The 24,603-nt window shown below is 44.9% G+C and overlaps 1 protein-coding gene and 1 long non-coding RNA gene across 2 annotated transcripts in view; both read left to right on the top strand.

Moving 5' to 3' along the window:
* The window catches only part of LOC115153853 (reticulon-4 receptor-like 1), a 128,740-nt gene that overhangs the window by 76,699 nt on the left and 27,438 nt on the right, over nucleotides 1-24,603 (top strand). The gene's annotated exons all lie outside the window — the stretch shown is intronic.
* On the top strand, nucleotides 22,776-23,423 carry LOC115153854 (uncharacterized). Its single transcript, XR_003867774.1, has 2 exons — nucleotides 22,776-22,892; nucleotides 23,031-23,423. It is a non-coding gene; the product is annotated as an uncharacterized LOC115153854 (long non-coding RNA).

Raw genomic sequence — 24,603 nt, 5'->3', positions numbered from 1 at the left:
GCCTGGCCCTCTTTACCACCGGTGACCGTAGTAATGGGTAACCCACGTTCAGTACATGGAAGGAATTTGATTGATTGAGAAAAGTCTTTGCAGAAAGGAATAAGGGTGGAGGGGGAGGAGAGAGACAGGGATAGAAGGGGGAGGAGAGAGACAGGGATAGAAAGGGGAGGAGAGGGATAGAGGGGGGAGGAGAGGGATAGAGGGGGGAGAAGAGGGATAGAGGGGGGAGGAGAGGGATAGAGGGGGGAGGAGAGGGACAGGGATAGAAGGGGGAGGCGAGGGACAGGGATAGAAGGGGGAGGAGAGGGACAGGGATAGAAGGGGGAGGAGAGGGACAGGGATAGAAGGGGGAGGAGAGGGACAGGGATAGAAGGGGGAGGAGAGGGACAGGGATAGAGGGGGGAGGCGAGGGACAGGGATAGAAGGGGGAGGAGAGGGACAGGGATAGAAGGGGGAGGAGAGAGACAGGGATAGAAGGGGGAGGAGAGGGATAGAGGGGGGAGGAGAGGGATAGAAGGGGGAGGAGAGAGACAGGGATAGAAGGGGGAGGAGAGGGATAGAGGGGGGAGGAGAGGGATAGAGGGGGGAGAAGAGGGATAGAGGGGGGAGGAGAGGGATAGAGGGGGGAGGAGAGGGACAGGGATAGAAGGGGGAGGCGAGGGACAGGGATAGAAGGGGGAGGAGAGGGACAGGGATAGAAGGGGGAGGAGAGGGACAGGGATAGAAGGGGGAGGAGAGGGACAGGGATAGAGGGGGGAGGCGAGGGACAGGGATAGAAGGGGGAGGAGAGGGACAGGGATAGAAGGGGAGGAGAGAGACAGGGATAGAAGGGGGAGGAGAGGGATAGAGGGGGGAGGAGAGGGATAGAGGGGGAGAGGGGATAGAGGGGGGAGGAGAGGGATAGAGGGGGGAGGAGAGGGATAGAGGGGGAGGAGAGGGGATAGAAGGGGGAGGAGAGGGACAGGGATAGAAGGGGGGAGGAGAGGGACAGGGATAGAAGGGGGAGGAGAGGGACAGGGATAGAAGGGGGAGGAGAGGGACAGGGATAGAAGGGGGAGGAGAGGGACAGGGATAGAAGGGGGAGGAGAGGGACAGGGATAGAGGGGGAGGCGAGGGACAGGGATAGAAGGGGGAGGAGAGGGACAGGGATAGAAGGGGGAGGAGAGGGACAGGGATAGAAGGGGGAGGAGAGGTACAGGGATAGAGGGGGGAGGCGAGGGACAGGGATAGAGGGGGGAGGCGAGGGACAGGGATAGAGGGGGGAGGCGAGGGACAGGGATAGAGGGGGAGGCGAGGGACAGGGATAGAAGGGGGAGGAGAGGGACAGGGATAGAGGGGGTGGAGAGGGACAGGGATAGAAGGGGGAGGCGAGGGACAGGGATAGAGGAGAAGGGGGAGGAGAGGGACAGGGATAGAAGGGGGAGGAGAGGGACAGGGATAGAAGGGGGAGGAGGGACAGGGATAGAAGGGGGAGGAGAGGGACAGGGATAGAAGGGGGAGGAGGGACAGGGATAGAGGTGAAGGGGGAGGAGAGGGACAGGGATAGAAGGGGGAGGAGAAGGACAGGGATAGAGGAGAAGGGGGAGGAGAGGGACAGGGATAGAAGGGGGAGGAGAAGGACAGGGATAGAGGAGAAGGGGGAGGAGAGGGACAGGGATAGAAGGGGGAGGAGAAGGACAGGGATAGAAGGGGAGGAGAGGGACAGGGATAGAGGTGAAGGGGGAGGAGAGGGGAGTGGGAATATTGAGAGTGGGAGAAAGAAGAACTAGACAACATTTGTGGGAGAAAGGAGAGGGACAAAGAGAGTGAGAGAATTTGTATTTATTAGAGATCCCCATTAGCTGCTGCCAAGGTATGCTAGTGTGTGTGTGTGTGTGTGTGTGTCTCTTCACAGTCTCTGCTGTTCAATAAGGTGTATTTTTATCTGTTTTTAGATCTGATTCTACTGCTGCATCAATTACCTGAGGTGGAATAGAGTTCCATGTAGTCATGGCTCTGTGTAGTACTCTCCCATAGTCTGTTCTGGACTTGGGGATTGTGAAGAGACCCCTGGTGGCATGTCTTGTGTGGTATGCACATGGGTGTCTGAGCTGTGTGCCAGTAGTTTAAACAGACAGCCCGGTGCATTCAGCATGTCAACACTTCTTACAAAAACAAGTAGTGATGAAGTCAATCTCTCCTCCACTTTGAACCAGGAGAGATCGACATGCATGTTATTAATGTTAGCTCTCTGTGTACATCCAAGGACCAGCCGTGCTGCCCTGTTCTCTTTGTGACACTTGACCACACGACTGAACAGTAATCCAAGTGAGACAAAACTAGGACCTGCCTTGTTGATAGTGCTGTTAAGAAGGCACAGCAGAGTTTAATTATACTGATCTCGCCATCACGGTTGACAACTCCATTGTGTCCTCCTCCCAGAGTGCTAAGAGCGTTGGCGTGACCCTGGACAACACCCTGTCGTTCTCCGCTAACATCAAGGCGGTGACCTGATCCTGTAGGTTCATGCTCTACAACATTCGCAGAGTACGACCCTGCCTTACACAGGAAGCGGCGCAGGTCCTAATCCAGGCACTTGTCATCTCCCGTCTGGATTACTGCAACTCGCTGTTGGCTGGGCTCCCTGCCTGTGCCATTAAACCCCTACAACTCATCCAGAACGCTGCAGCCCGTCTGGTGTTCAACCTTCCCAAGTTCTCTCACGTCACCCCGCTCCTCCGCTCTCTCCACTGGCTTCCAGTTGAAGCTCGCATCTGCTACAAGACCATGGTGCTTGCCTACGGAGCTGTGAGGGGAACGGCACCTCCGTACCTTCAGGCTCTGATCAGTCCCTACACCCAAACAAGGGCACTGCGTTCATCCACCTCTGGCCTGCTCGCCTCCCTACCTCTGCGGAAGCACAGTTCCTGCTCAGCCCAGTCAAAACTGTTCGCTGCTCTGGCACCCCAATGGTGGAACAAGCTCCCTCACGACGCCAGAACAGCGGAGTCAATCACCACCTTCCGGAGACACCTGAAACCCCACCTCTTTAAGGAATACCTGGGATAGGATAAAGTAATCCTTCTAACCCCCCCCCCAAAAAGATATAGATGTACTTGTAAAGTGGTTGTTCCACTGGATATCATAAGGTGAATGCACCAATTTGTAAGTCTCTCTGGATAAGAGCGTCTGCTAAATGACTTAAATATAAATGTAATTATGGACAGACTTCTCCCCATCTTAGCTACTGTTGTATCAACATGTTTTGACCAGGACAGTTTACAATCCAGGGTTACTCCAAGCAGTTTAGTCATCTCAACTTCCTTTCCACATGATTCATTACGAGGTTTAGTTGAGGTTTAGGGTTTAGTGAATGATTTGTCCCAAATACAATGCTTTTAGTTTTAGAAATATTTAGAGCTAATTTATTCCTTGCCACCCATTCTGTAATTGACTGAAGCTCTTTGTTAAGTGTTGCAGTTGTTTCAGTCGCTGTAGTAGCTGACGTGTATAGTGTTGAGTCATCCGCATACATAGAAACTCTGGCTTTCCTCAAGGCCAGTGGCATGCTGTTAGTAGCCCTGGGGAATTCCTGCTTCTACCTGGATTATGTCGGAGAGGCTTCCATTAAAGAACACCCTCTGTGTTCAGTTCGACAGTTAACTCTTTATCCACAATATAGCAGGGGGTGTAAATCCATAACACATTTTGTTTTTTCCAGCAGCAAATGATCGATAATGTCAAAAGCTGCACTGAAGTCTAACAAAACATCTCCCCCAATCTTTTTATCATCAATTTCTCTCAGCCAATCATCAGTCATTTGTGTAAGTGCCGTGCTTGTTGAATGTCCTTCTCTATAAGCATGCTGAAAGTTGTTTGTCAATTTGTTTACTGTAAAATAGCATTGATTAGTTGGCTATTTGAGCCAGTAAAGGGGTCTTTACTATTCTTGGGTGGTGGAATTGTACGCTGAGTGAACATTTTACACACAGGGAGTGAACATTTTAATTAACAACGGACATGAAGCAGGACAGTGTCTGGACATGAAAACATAATGACATTAATGCTGACACGGGGAACAAACTGAGGAACAGACAGATATAGAGGGGCAATTAACAAAGTAAAGGAGTCCAATGAGCGCTGATGCTTAGATTGAAGATATGGCAAACAGGAGTGGCAGTATGGTCTGGCTATTATCCTCAGTATATTTCCATCCAAGTTGTCAGACCCCGGTGGCTTGTCTTTGTTGATGGACAATAATAATTATTTGACCTTTTCCACACTAACTTTATGGAATTCAAAATTACAGTGGTTGTCTTTCATAATTTGGTCAGTTATACTTGGATGTGTAGTATCGGCGTTTGTTGCTGGCATGTCATGCCTAAATTTGCTAATATTGCAAATGAAAAAATCATTAAAAAAAAGTAGTTGGCAGATTATGGAATTTTCGCCAGACCAATGAGAGTTATTACTTGGATGTATAAACCCACTAATGAAACATGTTACCTCTTGTAGCAGGTTTACATGTTTATTAGACTCAACGACAAAAAGTATAGAACAGCCTACATGGTGTGAAGTGTTTTAAAGCACTCACAGGGAGCGAGGAATGCATGGCACTGAGGGATCCTCTGTTGCATCTGACTCCAGATCTGAGAGTAGGCTGGGGGGTTCGGGGCAACTCTGGTCTCTACCCCAGGTCCAGACTAGGGCTGTTGTGGTGAACGTATTACCGCCACAGCGGAGGTTACGAGTCAGGAAGGCAGTCAAATTCCACGTGACCATTTAGTTTTGGTAATTAAGCTTCTCCAAGCTTTGATGCTGCTGATGGTCATAAGTAGCCTAGAAAACTTGCTAACTGCCTGGTACTCAGCACTCTATTGTCCCTCTTATCACTCTGACATCAATGCAAATGTGTTCGAAAATCTAATCAAACACTTCATGAGAGCCCACGAGCTCATGTTGCGCAACATTTCCATAGGCTATGCAATTGCGTAAGGAAACAGAGTGATGGCCTCTACTAAAAAGAGGAGGATCCCATCAGCTTTCTATAGGCTAGGCATACTATATTTATTTCTCAACTTTCCTATTATTAAGCACATTGTTTATCTTTACAACAGGAGTATAGCCTACCTGGCTGGCATGAAAATTAACCACAGGGGAAAGCATCCTCCATTTGCTATTTAAGTGCAGAGATGACATATATTTTTTTCCCCTCTGTCCCTGTTTCGAGACAGGTGCATGATAATGGTCCATTCTAAATCAAAACGAATTTCACACACACTACCGTTCAAAAGTTTGGGGTCACTTAGAAATGTCCTTGTTTTCCATGAAAACGTACATGAAATGAGATGCAAAATGAATAGGAAATATAGTCAAGACGTTAACAAGGTTATACATAATGATTTTTTAATTGAAATAATAATTGTCCTTCAAACTTTGCTTTCGTCAAAGAATCCTCCATTTGCAGCAAATACAGCCTTGCAGACCTTTGGCATTCTACTTGGCAATTTGGTGAGGCAATCTAAAGAGATTACACCCCATGCTTCCTGAAGCACCTCCCACAAGTTGGATTGGCTTGATGGGCACTTCTTGCGTACCATACGGTCAAGCTGCTCCCACAACAGATCAATAGGGTTGAGATCCGGTGACTGTGCTGGCCACTCCATTATAGACAGAATACCAGCTGACTGCTTCTTCCCTAAATAGTTATTGCATAGTTTGGAGCTGTGCTTTGGGTCATTGTCCTGTTGTAGGAGGAAATTGGCTCCAATTAAGCACCGCCCACAGGGTATGGCATGGTGTTGCGAAATGGAGTGATAGCCTTCCTTCTTCATGGTCCCTTTTACCCTGTACAAATCTCCCACTTTACCACCACCAAAGCACCCCTAGACCATCACATTGCCTCCACCATGCTTGACAGATGGCGTCAAGCACTCCTCCAGCATCTTTTCATTTTTTCTGTCTCAAATTCTTCGTGATCCGAACACCTCAAACTTCAATTAGTTTGTCCATAACACTTTTTTTCCCCAATATTCCTCTCTCTAGTTTCTGTGTTCTTTTGCCCATCTTAATCTTTTATTTTTATTGGCCAGTCTGAGATATGGATTCTTCTTTGCAACTCTGCTTAGAAGGCCAGCAGCCCGTAGTCGCCTATTCACTGTTGACGTTGAGACTGGTGTTTTGCGGGTACTATTTCATGAAGCTGCCAGTTGAGGACTTGTGAGGCAACTGTTTCTCAAACTAGACACTCTAATGTACTTGTCCTCTTGCTCAGTTGTGCACCGGGTTAGAGCCAGTTTGCGCTGTTCTGTGAAGGGAGTAGTACACATCGTTGTACGAGATCTTCAGTTTCTTGGCAATTTCGAGCATGGAATAGCCTTCATTTCTCAGAACAAGAATAGACTGACGAGTTTGAGAAGAACGTTATTTGTATCTGGTCATTTTGAGCCTGTAATCAATCCCACAAATGCTGATGCTCCAGATACTCAATCAGTCTAAAGAAGGCCAGTTTTATTGCTTCTTTAATCAGGACAACAGTTTTCAGCTGTGCTAATATAATTGCAAAAAGGTTGTCTAGTGATCAATTAGCCATTTAAAATGATACACTTGGATTAGCTAACACAACATGCCATTGGAACACAGGAGTGATGGTTGCTGATAATGGGCCTCTGTATGCCTATGTAGATATTCCATAAAAAATCTGCCGTTTCCAGCTACAATAGTCATTTACAACATTAACAATGTCTACACTGTATTTCTGATCAATTTGATGCTATTTTAATGGACAAAAAATTGCTTTTCTTTCAAAAAGAAGGACATTTCTAAGTGACCCCAAACTTTTCAATGGTAGTGTATATTATTTAGTATATGTAAAGACAAGATTAAATCAAGAATAGTCTGATGGGTGACAATATTTGCCTATCACTTGTGAATTATACAATACCTTTGGAAAGTATTCAGACCCCTCGACTTTTTACACATTTTGTTACGTTACATCCTAATTCTAAAATTGATAGTTTTTTTCCCTCATTCAATCTATGCACAAAACCCCATAAGAAATTGTTGCTAATTTATGAAAAATAAACTCAAATATCACATTTACCTAAGTATTCAGCACCTTTACTCAGTAGTTTGTTAAAGCACCTTGAGTCTTCATCGGTATGACGCCACAAGCTTAGCAGACCTGAATCTGCAGATCCTCTCAAGCTCTGTCAGGTGGGGAGCGTCTCTACAGAGATGTTCATAGACTTGTCCCGAAGCCACTCCTGTGTTGTCTTGGCTGTGTGCTGTTGGAAGCTGAACCTTTGCTCCAGTCTGAGGTTCTGACCACTCTGGAGCAGGTTTTCAGTAAGAATCTCTCTGTACTTAGCTCCGTTCATCTTTCCCTCGATCCTGACTAGTCTCCCAGTCCCTGCTGCTGAAAAACATCCCCACTGCATGATGCTGCCACCACAATACTTCACCGTAGGGATAGTGCCAGGTTTCCTCCAGACGTGAAGCTTGGCATTCAGGCCAAAGAGTTCAATCTTGGTTTCATCAGACCAGATACTCTTGTTTCTCTTGGTCTGCGAGTCTTTAGGTGCCTTTTGACAAACTCCAAGCGGGCTGTCATGTGCCTTTTACTGAGGAGTGGCTTCCGTCTGGCCACTCTAACATAAAGGCCTGATAGGTAGAGTGCTGCAGAGATGGTTGTCATTCTGGAAGGTTCTCCCATCTCCACAGAGGTATTCTATAGCTCTGTCAGAGTGACCATTAGGTTCTTGGTCACCTCCCTGACCAATGCCCTTCTCCCCCGATTGCTCAGTTTGGCCGGTTTGCCAGCTTTAGGAACAATTTTGGTGGTTCCAAACTTCTTCCATTTAAGAATGATGGAGGCCACTGTGTTCTTGGGAACCTTTAATGGTGCAGAAATGTTTTGTTATCCTTTCCCAGATCTGTGCTTCGACACAATCCTGTCTCTGAGCTTTACGGACAATTCCTTCGACCTCATGGCTTGGTTTTTGCTCTGACATGCACTGTCAACTGTGGAACCTTATATAGACAGGTGTGTGCCTCCAAGTTGTAGAAACATCTCAAGGATGCCAAATGGAAACAGGATGCACCTGAGCTCAAATTTGAGTGTCATAGCAAACTTTCTGAATGCTATTTATTTGGATTACGTTTGCAAAAATGTCTAAAAACCTGTTTTCGCTTTGTCATTATGGGGTATTGTGTGTAGATTGATGAGGAAAAAAACATTAATTTCATCAATTGTAAAATAAGGCTCTAGCATAACAAAATGTGGAAAAAGTCAAGGGGTCTGAATACTTTCCAAATACACTGTATATTATCACTTGTGGATCATAGTCACACACCTCATGTAGCCTAGCCCATAGGCCTATATGTTTTGTTAAGGTTTGTATCACAACTAAAGTGGCCAAATAACTCCTTAAAATTAAGCTAATTAATTTAAAATTGTAATTTAATTTTAATTTTGAATTTAAAAATTCAACTAATTCACACTAAAAGGGTGCAGAGCCTACCTGGCATACATATGCAGCAGATGAGTTTCAAGTTTTGGGAAGATACATTTTCACCATAAAAGTGCACCTCTATTATAAAAGCTTACATGCATAATCATATTTGTGGTCACTTTTGATAATGGTGTTTTCCGATAATGGAACATTCATGCTTATAGCATGAGGAAATAGACTAATAGTTTATCAACATTTTAAGCTAAACATTTTGATCTGTTTCGTCAGCCACATTGCGTAAAGAAGGTTTTTTGATGCTACTGGTTATATTAATTTGGGATCTATCGCATCCCATAATAACTGTCCCAGATTATGTTTGTAATATTTATTTCTCTCACAGAATAGAATGTGTCAACTTTTGTACTATGTACAACCTTTTTAATAGATTGATTATAGGCTAGTGCTTTTGCTGTTCGTTAGGCCTACTCATCTTATTGGCTGACGAAAAGTAAAATGTGGACAGTTCTTCAAATATCTTCAGTATGCACCTCAGAATTGGATAGTTGCCTCCCCGATGTGTCTTTCTTCACTTGTAGCCTGTGAGAAAGACCCGATCACGTGATGGAGAGCCATGTGAGTGAGATGAGAGGTGTTTCAGAGCAGGCATCACTCAGGGAGAAGGGCTGCAAAAGGCATGTTTTTTTAATTTATTTTTTTAGGGTGGCCACACGAAGGGGATACCACCGGGAAATTAGAGGCATTATCAAGTGCTTCTTAAATTTTAAATGAGAGAATGATGAAGTGTGTACAGCCTGCGTGAAAAACAAAGCAGAGCTCATGCCTTTCAAGCAACTTTATTCCAATCATCATTAGAGTCTCATCATGCAGCCTTACAATGTATTAAATATCTAAACATACAGCGCAACGTTTATAGAACAACTAAAGTTACATTAATAACGAAAGGAAAAGGGCCAGCAAGACAATCGTGATGGGTCTGATCGTGATGGGTCTGATCGTGAGGGGTCTGATCGTGAGGGGTCTGATCGTGAGGGGTCTGATTGTGAGGGGTCTGATTGTGAGGGGTCTGATTGTGACGGGTGGGATTGTGAGGGGTCTGATTGTGACGGGTGTGATTGTGAGGGGTCATGGGGGGTCTGATCATGGGGGGTCTGATCATGCATCACAGGGAGATTTATTTCCCTTTTCTGTTAGCTCTCTGTTCTTCCTTTTCCTTTTCATTCCTTTTAATGGAGGCTTCAAGAGTGGGCTGTTGAAACATAACTGGGGGAAGAGACCGTAATAGGAGGGCTGTTGAAACATAACTGGGGGAAGAGACCGTAATAGGAGGGCTGTAGTGTATGAGTTTAGGAAGAGACCGTAATAGGAGGGCTGTAGTGTATGAGTTTAGGAAGAGACCGTAATAGGAGGGCTGTAGTGTATGAGTTTAGGAAGAGACAGGAATAGGAGGGCTGTAGTGTATGAGTTTAGGAAGAGACCGTAATAGGAGGGCTGTAGTGTATGAGTTTAGGAAGAGACCGTAATAGGAGGGCTGTAGTGTATGAGTTTAGGAAGAGACAGTAATAGGAGGGCTGTAGTGTATGAGTTTAGGAAGAGACCGTAATAGGAGGGCTGTAGTGTATGAGTTTAGGAAGAGACAGGAATAGGAGGGCTGTAGTGTATGAGTTTAGTAGGCATAAACCTTTAAATGTGGTGTTTTTACAGGAGACCCACAGGGATTGTGGTAATGAGGCGGTATGGGGCATGGAGTGGGAGGGGGAGTACTTCTTACAGGAGACCCACAGGGATTGTGGTAATGAGGCGGTATGGGGCATGGAGTGGGAGGGGGAGTACTTCTTACAGGAGACCCACAGGGATTGTGGTAATGATGCAGTGTGGGGCATAGAGTGGGAGGGGCAGTACTTCCTTAGTCATGGGTCCAATGTAAGTGCAGGAGTAGCAGTTCTGTTCTCATCAGGCCTAGATCTTAAAGTAATATCTACCTCAGAGGTGGAGAAGGGGTGGGTGTTAGTGGTTTAGGCAGAAATAGGGGGGGGTTCCTTTTTCTGTTTTGTTAATGTATTTTCTCCCTGTAGGGGGTCTAACCAGGTGCAGATTTTTATTTGGAAGCTTAGACAGTAACTGCTCTAGTATGACAGAGCTAGCTGTGTTGCTCAAGCTTCATCTTATCTCACCCTACGACCCTGTGGAAAGAAATCAGTTTTTTGGCCAATTTTAACCAAACACTTGTTTTGTTTTTTGTACATGGATTTGATCATTTCAAATGTGTTTCCACCAACACCACTTTTAATCAATTTATATAGCAGACCCTCATGTCAAATTGAGTCAAACGCTTTTTTTGAAATCAGCAAAGCATGAAAGGAATACAACGTGGCTGCTATGAAAGTGAACTGTGTTTACGCGTGATCAGGGGTGTATTCATTCCGCCGATTCTTCTGTTGAATTTTTTTTCTTCTTAAACGGAACAAAACGGGGATAAACATGCCTGAATTTGTCCAATGAAAACTGTTTGCAACTGTTGGACGAATAATTACATCCTATATCAGCTAGATGCAGGTAAGAGTGTGCATGGCGGTATTGAATTTGTCACTGTCTGTCACCTCAAATTTTTCTCTCGATCTGTGTGCACCTGCATTGTAAACTTTCATTCATAGGCTAGGTTGTAGCAACCTCATGATGGGTATAGGGAAAATGTGTATATCACGTAGTAGCCTAAACCTATCAATGTTACATTGAACTGGGTGAATGGAATATGAATGACAGTCATCCACAAAAATGTATAATCGTCATTCACCCTCTTGGCATTTTTCTTATTTTGTTTCATTACAACTTGTAATTTAAATAGATTTTTATTTGGATTTCATGTAATGGACATACACAAAATAGTCCAAATTGGTGAAGTGAAATGAAAAAAATAACTTGTTTCAAAAAATTCTAAAAAATTAAGAACAGAAAAGTGGTGCGTGCTTATGTATCCACCCCCTTTGCTATGAAGCCCCTAAATAAGATCTGGTGCAACAAATTACCTTCAGAAGTCACATAATTAGTTAAAGTCCACCTGTGTGCAATCTAAGTGTCACATGTTCTGTCACATGATCTCAGTATATATACGCCTGTTCTGAAAGGCCCCAGAGTCTGCAACACCACTAAGCAAGGGGCACCACCAAGTAAGCAGCACCATGAAGACCAAGGAGCTCTCCAAACAGGTCAGGGACAAAGTTGTGGAGAAGTACAGATCAGGGTTGGGTTATAAAAAATATCTGAAACTTTGAACATCCCACGGAGCACCATGAAATCATTATTAAAAAATGTAAAGAATATGGCACCACAACAAACCTGCCAAGAGAGGGCCGCCCACCAAAACTCACGGATCATGCAAGGAGGGCATGAATCAGAGAGGCAACAAAGAGACCAAAGATAACCCTGAAGGAGCTCCTCAGCGGAGATTGGAGTATCTGTCCATAGGACCACTTTAAGCCGTACACTCCACAGAGCTGGGCTTTACGGAAGAGTAGCCAGAAAAAAGCCATTGCATGTAGGAGACTCTCCAAACATATGGAAGATGGAACAGATGAAATGGTCAGATGAGACTAAAATGTAGCTTTTTGGCCATCAAGGAAAACGCTGTCTGATGCAAACCCAACACCTCTCATCACCCCGAGGACACCATCCCCACAATGAAGCATGGTGTGTGTGGCCAGGGTTTGTTTGGGGGGGGGTCTCAGCTGGTGGGATGTGGCTGGTGATGCTGTGGGCTGGGTGTAGGTCCTCTTGGCGTGGATCCTCTCTGTGCAGGTCCGTCAGGAGGGAGTCTCGCAGGTCTGGGAGGGTGTCTCGCAGGTCTGGGAGGGTGTCTCGCTGGTCTGGGAGGGTGTCTCGCTGGTCTGGGAGGGTGTCTCGCTGGTCTGTTGCTCCTGTGTGAGGTTCTGGGGCTGAGGTTGAGGGTGATGTCTTTCAGGGTCCTGTCGAAGGTAGGCACTGCAGAAAAGGCTGGAGTCCAGGGTGGAGTGGTGGGCCAGGTAGACGTTAGGTTTTGAGGCAGAGTCCCGGGAAAAGCTTGCATTCACCTGCTGCAAAGTGAAAGTATTTTCGTGGTAACATGGTGGAGATAACCATTCCTGATTAGGGAATGAGGAAAACGTTTTTTCAATCTTGAGTGTTGTGGCCACAATTTCCTGCTGGGCTCTCAGGTGGGTTGTGCCTGTGTGTATTATGATGTGGCTGCGGGACCCTAGTCGGTCCTCTGACAACAGCTCCAGTGTTTGGACACCAGAGTTTAGCCACTTTGTGTTTGGTAAAAAGTTTGTTCTCTTGAATGTATTTCCCATTTCAGTCAATAAGGAGCACAATCTCTGGCTTTTGTGTGTCCTTCGTGGATGTGTGGGGGTTGCCAGGAGGGCTATCAGGGGAGCTGACGGGGGGGATGGAGTCTGTTGGGTTGTTGGGTCCTGTGTTGTCTTTCCCATTGTGGTGATGAGGTTGTGGTCCGGGTCTGAGGTGGGCTGTTCTGCTGGCTTCTCTGGGGGAGTGTCGTGCTCTCTGTCACACCTCAACTTTCTCATCTCCTCCTTCAGTTCTGTTAGCTGGGCTGTGTGTTCCTCTCTCTTCTTCTTCAGTTCTCTCATCTCAGACCAGAGTACAGCCAAATCTCTCAGACAGTCGTCTATCTCCACCTTCAGCGCTCTGGGTACTGTGGGTGGGGGGGGGGGGGTCTGCCATTGTTGGGCGCAACGGCTTTCCAGTGGTGTAAAGCACTTAAGTAGGACTTTAAAGTATTTTTTACTTAAATCATTTTTTGTAATTTACTGTTTAAATTTTTGACAACTTTTACTTTTACTTCCCTACATTCCTAAAGAAAATAATGTACTTTTTATTCCATACATTTTCCCCCGACACCCAAAAGTACTGAATGATTATCAGGACAGGAAAATGGTCCAATTCGCACAATTATCAAGAGAATGTCCCTGGTCATCCCTACTGCTTCTGATTGGGCAGACTCACTAAGCACAAATGCTTTGTTTGAAAATGATGTCTGAGTGTTAGTGTGTCCCTGGATATACGTCAATAAAACTAAGAAGAAAATTGTGCCGTCTGGTTTGCTTAATATAAGGAATTAGAAATCAATCAAATCAAAAACATTTATTTATTATGCCCTTTTTACATCAGCTGATGTCACAAAGTTCTATACAGAAACCCAGCCTAAAACCCCAAACAGCAAGCAATGCAGATGTAGAAGCACGGTGGCTAGGAAACACTCCCTAGAAAGGCTGGAACCTAGGAAGAAGCCTAGAGAGGAACCGGACTCTGAAGGGTGACCAATCCTCTTCTGGCTGTGCTGGGTGGAGATTATAACAGTACATGGCCAAGATGTTTAAACGTTCATAGATGACCAGCAGGGTCAAATAATAATAATCACATTGGTTGTAGAGGGCGCAACAGGTCAGGACCTCAGGAGTAAATGTCAGGCTATGAAAAGCCAACTATCATTCAGAGTTAGACAGCAGGTACGGTAGAGAGAGAGAGTCGAAAACAGGAGGTCCGGGACAAGGTAGCACGTCCGGTGAACAGGTCAGGGTTCCATAGCCGCAGGCAGAACAGTTGAAACTGGAGCAGCAGCATGACCAGGTGGACTGGGGACAGCAAGGAGTCATCAGGCTCAGGTCCTCCTCCTCCGAGAGAGAGAATTAGAGAGAGCATACTTAAATTCACACAGGACACCGGATAAGACAGGAGAAATACTCCAGATATAACAGACTGACCCTAACCCCCCGACACAAACTATTGCAGCATAATTACTGGAGGCTGAGACAGGAGGGGTCGGGAGACATTGTGGCCCCGTCCGCCTATACCCCCGGACAGTGCCAACCAGGCAGGATATAACCCAACCCACTTTTCCATAGCACAGCCCGACACCACTAGAGGGAAATCTTCAACCACCAACTTACTACCCTGAGACAAGGCCGAGTATAGCCCACGAAGATCCCCCCCACGGCACGAACCCAAGAGGGACGCCAACCCGGACAGGAAGATCACGTCAGAGACTCCATCCACTCAAGTGATGCAACCCTCCTAGGGACGGCATGGAAGAGCACCAGTAAGCCAGTGACTCAGCCCCTGTAATAGGGTTAGAGGCAGAAAAGCCCAGTGGAGAGAGGGGAACCGGCCAGGCAGAGACAGCAAGGGTGGTTTATCGCTCCAGGGCCTTTCCGTTCACCTTTACGCCCCTGGGCCAGACTACACTCAATCATAGGACCTACTGAAGAGATTAGTCTTCAATAAAGACTTAAAGGTTGAGACCGAGTCTGCGTCTCTCACATGGATAGGCAGACCATTCCATGAAAATGGAGCTCTATAGGAGAAAGCCCTACCTCCCGCTGTTTGCTTAGAAATTCTAGGGACAGTAAGGAGGCCTGCGTCTTGTGACCGTAGCGTACATGTAGGTATGTACGGCAGGACCAAATCGGAAGGAAAGATAGGAGCAAGCCCATGTAATGCTTTGTAGGTTAGCAGTGAAACCTTGAAATCAGCCCTTGCCTTAACAGGAAGCCAGTGTAGAGAGGCTAGCACTGGAGTAATATGATCAGATTCTAGCAGCCGTGTTTAGCACTAACTGTTGTTTATTTAGTGCTTAAATCCAGGTAGCCGTAAAGTAGAGCATTGCAGTAGTCTAATGTAGAAGTTTCCCATCCCTCTCTCTCTCTCATCCCCCTCTCTCTCATCCCCTCTCTCACTCATCCCTCTCTCTCTCATCCCCCTCTCTCTCTCATCCCCCTCTCTCTCTCATCCCCCTCTCTCTCATCCCCCTCTCTCTCTCATCCCCCTCTCTCTCTCTCATCCCCCTCTCTCTCTCTCATCCCCCTCTCTCTCTCTCATCCCCCTCTCTCTCTCTCATCCCCCTCTCTCTCTCTCATCCTCCTCTCTCTCTCATCCCCCTCTCTCTCTCATCCCCCTCTCTCTCTCATCCCCCTCTCTCTCTCTCATCCCCCTCTCTCATCCCCCCTCTCTCTCTCATCCTCCTGTCTCCCTCATCCCCCTCTCTCTCATCCTCCTGTCTCTCTCATCCCCTTTGGGATGAATTGGAATGCCGACTGCAAGCCAGGCTTAACCTCTTACATCTAGACGTTTCGCTAGCGGAACACCTGCTCCAATATCCAATGATAGGCGTGGCGCGAAATTCAAACTCCTCAAAAATCCGAAAACTTCCATTTTTCCAACATATGACTATTTTACACCATTTTAAAGACAAGACTCTCCTTTATCTAACCACACTGTCCGATTTCACAAAGGCTTTACAGCGAAAGCAAAACATTAGATTATGTCAGCAGAGTACCCAGCCAGAAATAATCAGACACCCATTTTTAAGCTAGCATATAATGTCACAAAAAACAAAACCACAGCTAAATGCAGCACTAACCTTTGATGATCTTCATCAGATGACACTCCTAGGACATTATGTTATACAATACATGCATGTTTTGTTCAATCAAGTTCATATTTATATCAAAAAACAGCTTTTTACATTAGCATGTGACGTTCAGAACTAGCATTCCCACCGAACACTTCCGGTGAATTTACTAAATTACTCACAATAAACGTTCACAAAAAACCGAACAATTATTTTAAGAATTATAGATACAGAACTCCTTTATGCAATCGCGGTGCCCGATTTTAAAATAGCTTTTCGGTGAAAGCACATTTTGCAATATTCTGAGTAGATAGCTCGCCATCACGGGCTAGCTATTTTGACACCCACCAAGTTTGGTACTCACCAAACTCAGATTTACTATAAGAAAAATTGGATTACCTTTGCTGTTCTTCGTCAGAATGCACTCCCAGGACTTCTACTTCAATAACAAATGTTGGTTTGGTTCCAAATAATCCATAGTTATATCCAAATAGCGGCGTTTTGTTGTGCGTTCAAGACACTATCCGAAGGGTAACGAAGGCTGACGCGCCCGGCGCGTTTCGTGACAAAAAAATTCAAAATATTCCATTACTGTACTTCGAAGCATGTCAAACGCTGTTTAAAATACATTGTTATGCGATTTTTCTCATAAAAAAAACGATAATATTCCGACCAGGAGTCGTTGTTTTCGTTCAAAGACTGAAAATGAAAACATGGAGTCGTCTCGTGCACACACGCGCCAGTCTCATTGTTCTCAGATCGACCACTTACCAAATGCACTGCTGTTTTTCAGCCATGGCCTGCAAAGTAGTCATTCAACGTTCTGGCGCCTTCTGAGAGCCTATGGGAGCGTTAGAAAATGTCACGTTACAGCAGAGATCCCCTGTTTTGGATAGAGATGATCAAGAAGGCCAAGAAATGGTCAGAGAGGGCGCTTCCTGTTTGGAATCTTTTCAGGTTTTGGCCTGCCAAATAAGTTCTGTTATACTCACAGACACCATTCAAACAGTTTTAGAAACTTTGGAGTGTTTTCTATCCAAAATTATATGCATATTCTACTTTCTGGGCAGGAGTAATAATCAGATTAAATCGGGTACGTTTTTTATCCGGCCGTGAAAATACTGCCCCCTATCCATAACAAGTTAATCCAGGTAGCCGAAAAGTAGAGCATTGCAGTAGTCTAATGTAGAAGCGACAAAAGCATGGATACATTTTTCTGCATCATTTTTGGACAGATAGTTTCAGATTTTTGCAATGTTACAATGAACTAGCATCTCTGTTTTTTCTGAGTTTAAAAGTAAAACATTTGCCGCCATCCACTTCCTTATGTCTGAAACACAGGCTTCCAGGGAGGGTATTTTTTTCATCGAAATGTACAGCTGTGTATCGTCCGCATAGCAGTGAAAGTTAACATTATGCTTCTGAATGACATCAACAAGACGTAAAATATATAGTGAAAACAATAGCGGTCCTAAAACGGAGCCTTGAGGAACACCGAAATTTACAGTTGATTTGTCAAAGGACAAACCATCCACAGAGAAAAACTGATATCTTTCTGACAGATAAGATCTAAACCAGGCCAGAACTTGTCCGTGTAGACCAATTTGGGTTTCCAATCTCTCCAAAAGAATGTGGTGATTGATGGTATCAAAAGCAGCACTAAGGTCTCGGAGCACGAGGACAGATGCAGAGCCTCGGTCTGACGTCATTAAAAGGTAATTTACCACCTTCACAAGTGCAATCTCAGTGCTATGATGGGGTCTAAAACCAGACTGAAGTGTTTTGTATACATCGTTTGTCTTCAGGAAGGCAGTTTTTTTTTGAGGAATTGGAGATTCAATATAGGCCGATTTTTAGTTTAAAAAAAATATTTTCTGGGTCAAGGTTTGGCTTTTTCAAGAGAGGCTTTATTACTGCCACTTTTAGTGAGATTTGTACACATCCGATGGATAGGGAGCTGTTTATTATGTTCAACATAGGAGGGCCAAGCACAGGAAGTAGCTCTTTCAGTAGTTTAGTTGGAATAGGGTCCAGTATGCAGCTGAAAAGTTTAAAGGCCATGACTATTTTCATCAATGCGTCCAGAGGTATAGTATTTAAAAAACTTGAGTGTCTCCCTTGATCCTAGGTCCTGGCAGAGTTCTGCAGACTCAGGACAACTGAGCTTTGGAGGAATACGCAGATTTAAAGAGGAGTCCGTAATTTGCTTTCTAATTATCATGATTTTTTCGTCAAAGAAGTTCATGAATGTATCACTGCTGAAGTGAAAGCCATCCTCTCTTGTGGAATGCTGCTTTTTAGTTAACTTTGCGACAGTATAAAAAAAAGTAGGATTGTTCTTATTCTCCGCAATTAAGTTGGAAAAATAGGATGAACGAGCAGCAGTGAGGGCTCTTCGATAATGCACAGTAGTGTCTTTCAAAGCTAATCGAAAGACAGTTAACAGTTTGCTTTAGCACCGTCTCCGTTCCAATTTTCTGGAAGCTTTCTTCAGGGCTTGGGTATTTTCTGTATACCAGGGAGCTAGTTTCTTATGACATTTTTGTTTTTAGGGGTGTGACTGCATCTAGAGAATTACTCCTGGTTAAATTAAGTTCCTCAGTTAGGTGGTTAACCGATGGTTGTACTCTGACGTCTTTGGGTAGGCGGAGGGAGTCTGGAATGGCACCTAGGAATCTTTGGGTTGTCCGAGAATTTATAGCATGGCTTTTGATGATCCTTGGTTGGGGTCTGAGCAGATTATTTGTTGCGATTGCAGATGTAGTAAAATGATGGTCCAGGATTATGAGGATAAACATTTAGATCCACAATATTTATTCCACGGGACAAAACTAGGTCCAGAGTATGACTGTGGCAGTGAGTAGGTCCGGAGACATGTTGGACAAAACCCACTGAGTCGATGATGGCTCTGAAATCCTTTTGGAGTGGGTCTGTGGACTTTTCCATGTAAAATATTAAAGTAACCAAAAATGTGAATATAATCTGCCATGACTACAAGGTCCGATAGGAATTCAGGGAACTCAGTGAGGAACGCTGTATATGGTCCAGGAGGCCTGTAAACAGTAGCTATAAAAAGTGATTGAGTAGGCTGTATAGATTTCATGACTTGAAGCTCAAAAGACGAAAATTCAGTTATTTTTTTAATTACATTTTTTAAATTTAGTATCGGAAATGTTAGCAACATCTCCGCAGGATGCGCGGGGGATATGGTCACTAGTGTAACCAGGAGGAGAGGCCTCATTTAACACAGTAAATTCATCAGGCTTAAGCCATGTTTCAGTCAGGCCAATCGCATCAAGATTATGATCAGTGATTAGTTCATTGACTATAACTGCCTTGGAAGTGAGGGATCTAACATTAAGTAGCCCTATTTTGAAATGTGAGATATCGCAATCTCTTTCAATAATGACAGGAATGAAGGAGGTCTTTATTCCAGTGAGATTGTTAAAGCGAACACCGCCATGTTTAGTTTTTCCCAGCCTAGATTAAGGCACAGCCACGGTCTCAATGGGGATTGCTGAGCTGACTACACTGACTGTGCTAGTGGCAGACTCCACTTAGCTGGCAGGGTGGCTAACAGCCTGCTGCCTGGCCTGCACCCTATCTCATTGTGGAGCTAGAGGAGTTAGAGCCCTGTCTATGTTCATAGATAAGATGAGAGCACCCCTCCAGCTAGGATGGAGTCAATCACTTCTCAGCAGGCCAGGCTTGGTCCTGTTTGTGAGTGAGTTCTAGAAAGAGAGCCAATTATCTACAAATTCGATCTTTTGGAAGGGGCAGAAAACAGTTTTCAACCAGCGATTGAGTTGTGAGACTCTGCTGTAGAGCTCATCACTCACCCTAACTGGGAGGGTGCCAGAGACAATTACTCGATGCCGACAAGTCTTTCTAGCTGATTTACACGCTGAAGCTATGTTGCGCTTGGTGACCTCTGACTGTTTCATCCAAACATCATTGGTGCCGACGTGGATAAGAATATCCCTATACTCTCTACACTCACCAGTTTTAGCATTAGCCAGCACAATCTTTAGATTAGCCTTAACGTCAGTAGCCCTGCCCCCTGGTAAACAGTGTATGATCGCTGGATGATTCTTTTTAAGTTTAATACTGCGAGTAATGGAGTCGCCAATGACTAGGGTTTTCAAGTTGTCAGAGCTAATGGCGGGAGGCTTCGGCGTCTCAGACCCCGTAACGGGAGGAGTAGACACCAGAGAAGGCTCGGCCTCTGAGTCCGACTCGTTGCTTAATTAGGAGAACCGTTTGAACGTTTCTGTCGACTGAATGAGCGACACCAGTTGAGCATTCCTACAGCATTTCCTTCCAGAAGCCATGAGAAAATTGTCCGGCTGCAGGGACTGTGCGAGGGGATTTATACTACTATCTGTACTTACCTGTGGCACAGACGCTGTTTCATCCTTTTCTACACTTAAATTACCTTTGCCTAACGATTTGCGTCTGAAGCTGGGTTGGCAGCACGGCTATCCTCGCCATAAGGCGATCGTTCTCCTGTATATTATGAGTACATCAACTGCAATTAGAAGGCATCATGTTCATGCTACTACTTAGTTTCGGCTGGTGGAGGTCCTGTAGAACCATGTCCAGATAATGTGTCCGGGGTGAAAAAGTTTAATGAAAACAGTCGAGCTAGAAGAAAAAATGTAAATATAAAACGGTGAAGTTGGCAGGTAGCAAAGTAACGCTAGCAACAAAATGCACACCAGCACGTAAACAAGTCCACAAGTTGTGACAGGAAATGACGTCAGCGCTCAATAAGCACAGACATGTGATTTTTACTTTTACTTTTGATACTTAAGTACATTTTGGCAATTCCATTTACTTGATTTCCATTTACTTGATGCTTCAGTATATTCAAAACCAAATACTTTTAGACTTTTACTCAAGTAGTATTTTACTGGTTGACTTTCACTTGAATAATTTTCTATAAAGGTATCTTTACTTTTACTCAAGTATGTAGTGCTTTTTTCCACCACTGCGGCTTTTACACGTCTCACTTCACACCTCAGTGCTAATTGAAGTTACAGCTGGTCTGTTCTGTCCTAGCATGCTTGGTAGGTACTGTAGCTTAGTAGACTTATTAACTTAGCATCAAGTCTTTATATAACTTTATAAGGTACAATTACCTTATATTAAACTTTTTGGCTTCAAAAGTAGCTTCACTGACCATCACTCGCTCAGTTTTGAGTTGTTTCCAGATTTTCACAGTTTTTCTTCTAGCAGGTTTTGGTTTGCTAATTTTTTCTGGATAGTCCTTGGTGGTAAAGGCGGGCCGCATGCTTCCCTACCGAAACAGTTCGGTACAGTTCATGCATATATTCTGATACATTTTGTGATGTTTTTTGTTCGTTTTGGAGTTCGGTTAGAGTTTTGTCGGCTGTTCGGGCACACAAAGTTTGGAACCCGAAGTCTACGCCCGTGATTGGTCAACTGTACGGACGATGCGTGTTTCTGCTTCTTGTCGATTCAGCCAGAAACTCAGTGTGGATTCAACAATTTCGAGCATCGATTGACCGAAGAGGTCAAAAGTACAATTCTAGCCATGCATTATATAAAGACCAGCATGTAAATGACAGTTCATGGAAGGATATTGCGGAGATGGTGGGGTCCGACCTAACCACTTGTTTTGAAAAAATGGGGTAGGTTTCGTGACAAGTTCATCAAGGCAAAGAAAAGAAACAAGGAGCGCAGTGGAGATGCCGGTGGAAAGGCTACTCCGGAAATGTTGCCGCTGGCTTGTTCAGTACATGAAGCATGGGAAGACTGAAGGCAACATGTCGTCTTTACCAAGGAATTGGGGTATGTTGTATTTCTATTGTGGCGGTGGCTAGCTAGGCTAGCAGAATAGTTGTGCTGGGAAGGCAAGCTAACCAACTAAACTAAAGATCTTTACAAGTTTTGATCAAACATCATTTTGTCATAGAAGGAAAATCATAAGCTTCCCACATTGGTAACACGTAACACCAAAGTCACAGTTTGGTAGAAAGGTCAAGCTAGTCAACTAAGCCAGGCCTACTCAACTCTGCTCAAACGTTTGCAACATCATATTGTGGTCTCGGTGAATAATAGTTGATGTTTGTTAATGTTTTGGATATGTGTACTAAATAGCTTGCTCCTCAGCGACGCCACTGGGAAGCTCTATCCTGGGCCCACCTCCAAGACCTACTCCGCTGGCTTGCTCCTCAGCGACGCCACTGGGAAGCTCTATCCTGGGCCCACCTCCAAGACCTACTCCGCTGGCTTGCTCCTCAGCGACGCCAATGAGCAGCAGCAGCAGTAGTAGCAGGGGTGTGACGCTTCGATCACAGCGACAGCGTCATTGCGTTTTGAAACACCAGAATCACATTCATTTCTAATGAAATTCTGCGTTTTTCCTTGCATTGGAGAGGTAGTTGCAGTGCGTTCGGTGTGGTGCGATACATTGGATTTATCGAACGTATGCGTCAAACTCTACGCTGTAGACGGCTTGACAGAAATGGTAGTAGAAGGGTGAATGTTGAACTATTGTTGCATACATATCCAGACGATGCTGCGTACTATTTTGCGCCACGACGCTGTCAGTGTGTTCAAAGCGTGAGCTCCTCAGCGAAGCCACAGAGCAGCAGCAGTAGTATTTGTATTTATTTGTGTTTATTATGGATCCCCATTAGCTGCTGCCAAGGCGGCAGCCACTCTTCCTGGGGTTCAGCAAAATGAAGGCAGTTATACAATTTAAAAAACAAATTCACACCACACTGTGTACCCTCAGGCCCATACTCCACTACCACATATCTACAACACAAAATCCATGTGTACGTGTGTGTATAGTGCGTATGTTATCGTGTGTGTGTGCGTGTGTATGCATGTGTCTGTGCCTACGTTTACGTTACTTCACAGTCCCCGCTGTTCCATAAGGGTTAGTAGCAGAGCTGTGAGGAGAATGGAGGAAAGAGCTGCAGACTCAGTCCTTGACACATCACTGGCAAAGGCATTGGAAATGATTGAAGACATGTCTCACACGTCATGCCCCGTGCCACCCAGAGGTAAATAAATATAAGTCATTTCACACTTTACTCTGATCCCCTTTCCTCTCTTCTGTTGTCCTTTTTCCTCTTCTCCTCAACATGTACACTGTTCTCCAAACACTCCTAATGTCCCCCCTCTTCTCCTCCTCTCCACAGTGTGCTGGTACCTATAGCTGATTTCATGGATGAACTCTCGCCAAAACTCCAGGAGGAATTCGGTCACCATATGCATGACTTCAAGAAGAGGACAAGCCGAAACGACTGAAATTAACGACTTGTTCTGTTGTTGTTCAGACATCTCAGGAGTCAGACACGAGACACTTTATGGAATAAAATTAAACACTTTTTGTTATTCACGTGTCTGTTCATAAAACACTGTTTTTACTATAGTTCCGAAATATTTATATTGCGGATAAATATTTTTATCTACAATCTTGACACTTTATATTTCACCCTTTTTGTTGTTTACATGTCTGTTATCAGAAGACTATTTTGTATTTTGGTTTACTTTCAAAAGCAAGAATAAAGGTTTATTTGTGTGCTGAAAAAGGTCTGTTGGCATTTCTTCATGTCAAGGTGTTTCAGGGCATTCTATTTGAACATCGACTGCTGACCACGTAGAGAAGAGCTGTGAGCCAAAGATTTTATAGACTTTCTTCTGTAATACAATCTAATCTAAATTACTTCACACTGAGACGTCCCAGAATCAAGTTTCATTGTATTTAACAAGATTTAAACTATACTGGTTCACAGTGCTCACAACAACAAAAAATAGAGTCTGAGCGTCCATCAAGAATCTTCATCGTTGAAGCCATGATACCAAATGGATTCTCTGACTGTCCGACATCGAGAGCGGTGGTAGTTTCAGGTACTGGATGAGAATGGTGCCGGGAGGAGGGGGGGGGGGGGGGGGGGAGGGGGGTGTGGGGGGAGGGCTGGCTCACGTTTTACAGGCTCCTAACCAATTGTGCAATTTTGTTCTTTTTTTTGTTGTTGTTGTTTTGTAACTTTATTTTGTACATAATGTTGCTACTACCTGTACATGTAACAGGCATCTTCTCTGTCTCCGTATCTGGCCTATTATATGTGTTGCAAGGCACATCAAATCTAGCGGATCCATATTATATGTGATCAAGAGAGAGGATGGATGAGGAGAGAGGATGGATGAGAGGAGAGGAGAGAGGATGGATGAGAGGAGAGGAGAGAGGATGGATGAGAGGAGAGGAGAGGAGAGAGGATGGATGAGAGGAGAGAGGATGGATGAGAGGAGAGGAGAGAGGATGGATGAGAGGAGAGAGGATGGATGAGAGGAGAGGAGAGGAGAGAGGATGGATGAGAGGAGAGAGGATGGATGAGAGGAGAGGAGAGGAGAGGAGAGAGGATGGATGAGAGGAGAGAGGATGGATGAGAGGAGAGGAGAGGAGAGAGGATGGATGAGAGGAGAGGAGAGGAGAGAGGATGGATGAGAGGAGAGGAGAGGAGAAAGGATGGATGAGGAGAGACAGTGAGAGGAGAGAGGATGGATGAGAGGAGAGACACAGTGAGAGGAGAGAGGATGGATGAGAGGAGAGACAGTGAGAGGAGAGAGGATGGATGAGAGGAGAGAGGATGGATGAGAGGAGAGAGGATGGATGAGAGGAGAGTCACGGAGAGAGGATGGATGAGAGGAGAAACACAGTGAGATGAGAGACAGAGAGGAGAGAGGATGGATGAGAGGAGAGACACAGAG

The sequence above is a fragment of the Salmo trutta genome, chromosome 19 (assembly GCF_901001165.1).
Source record: "Salmo trutta chromosome 19, fSalTru1.1, whole genome shotgun sequence".
Lineage (NCBI taxonomy): Eukaryota > Metazoa > Chordata > Actinopteri > Salmoniformes > Salmonidae > Salmo > Salmo trutta.
This window is presented reverse-complemented; position numbering and strand designations above follow the sequence as displayed.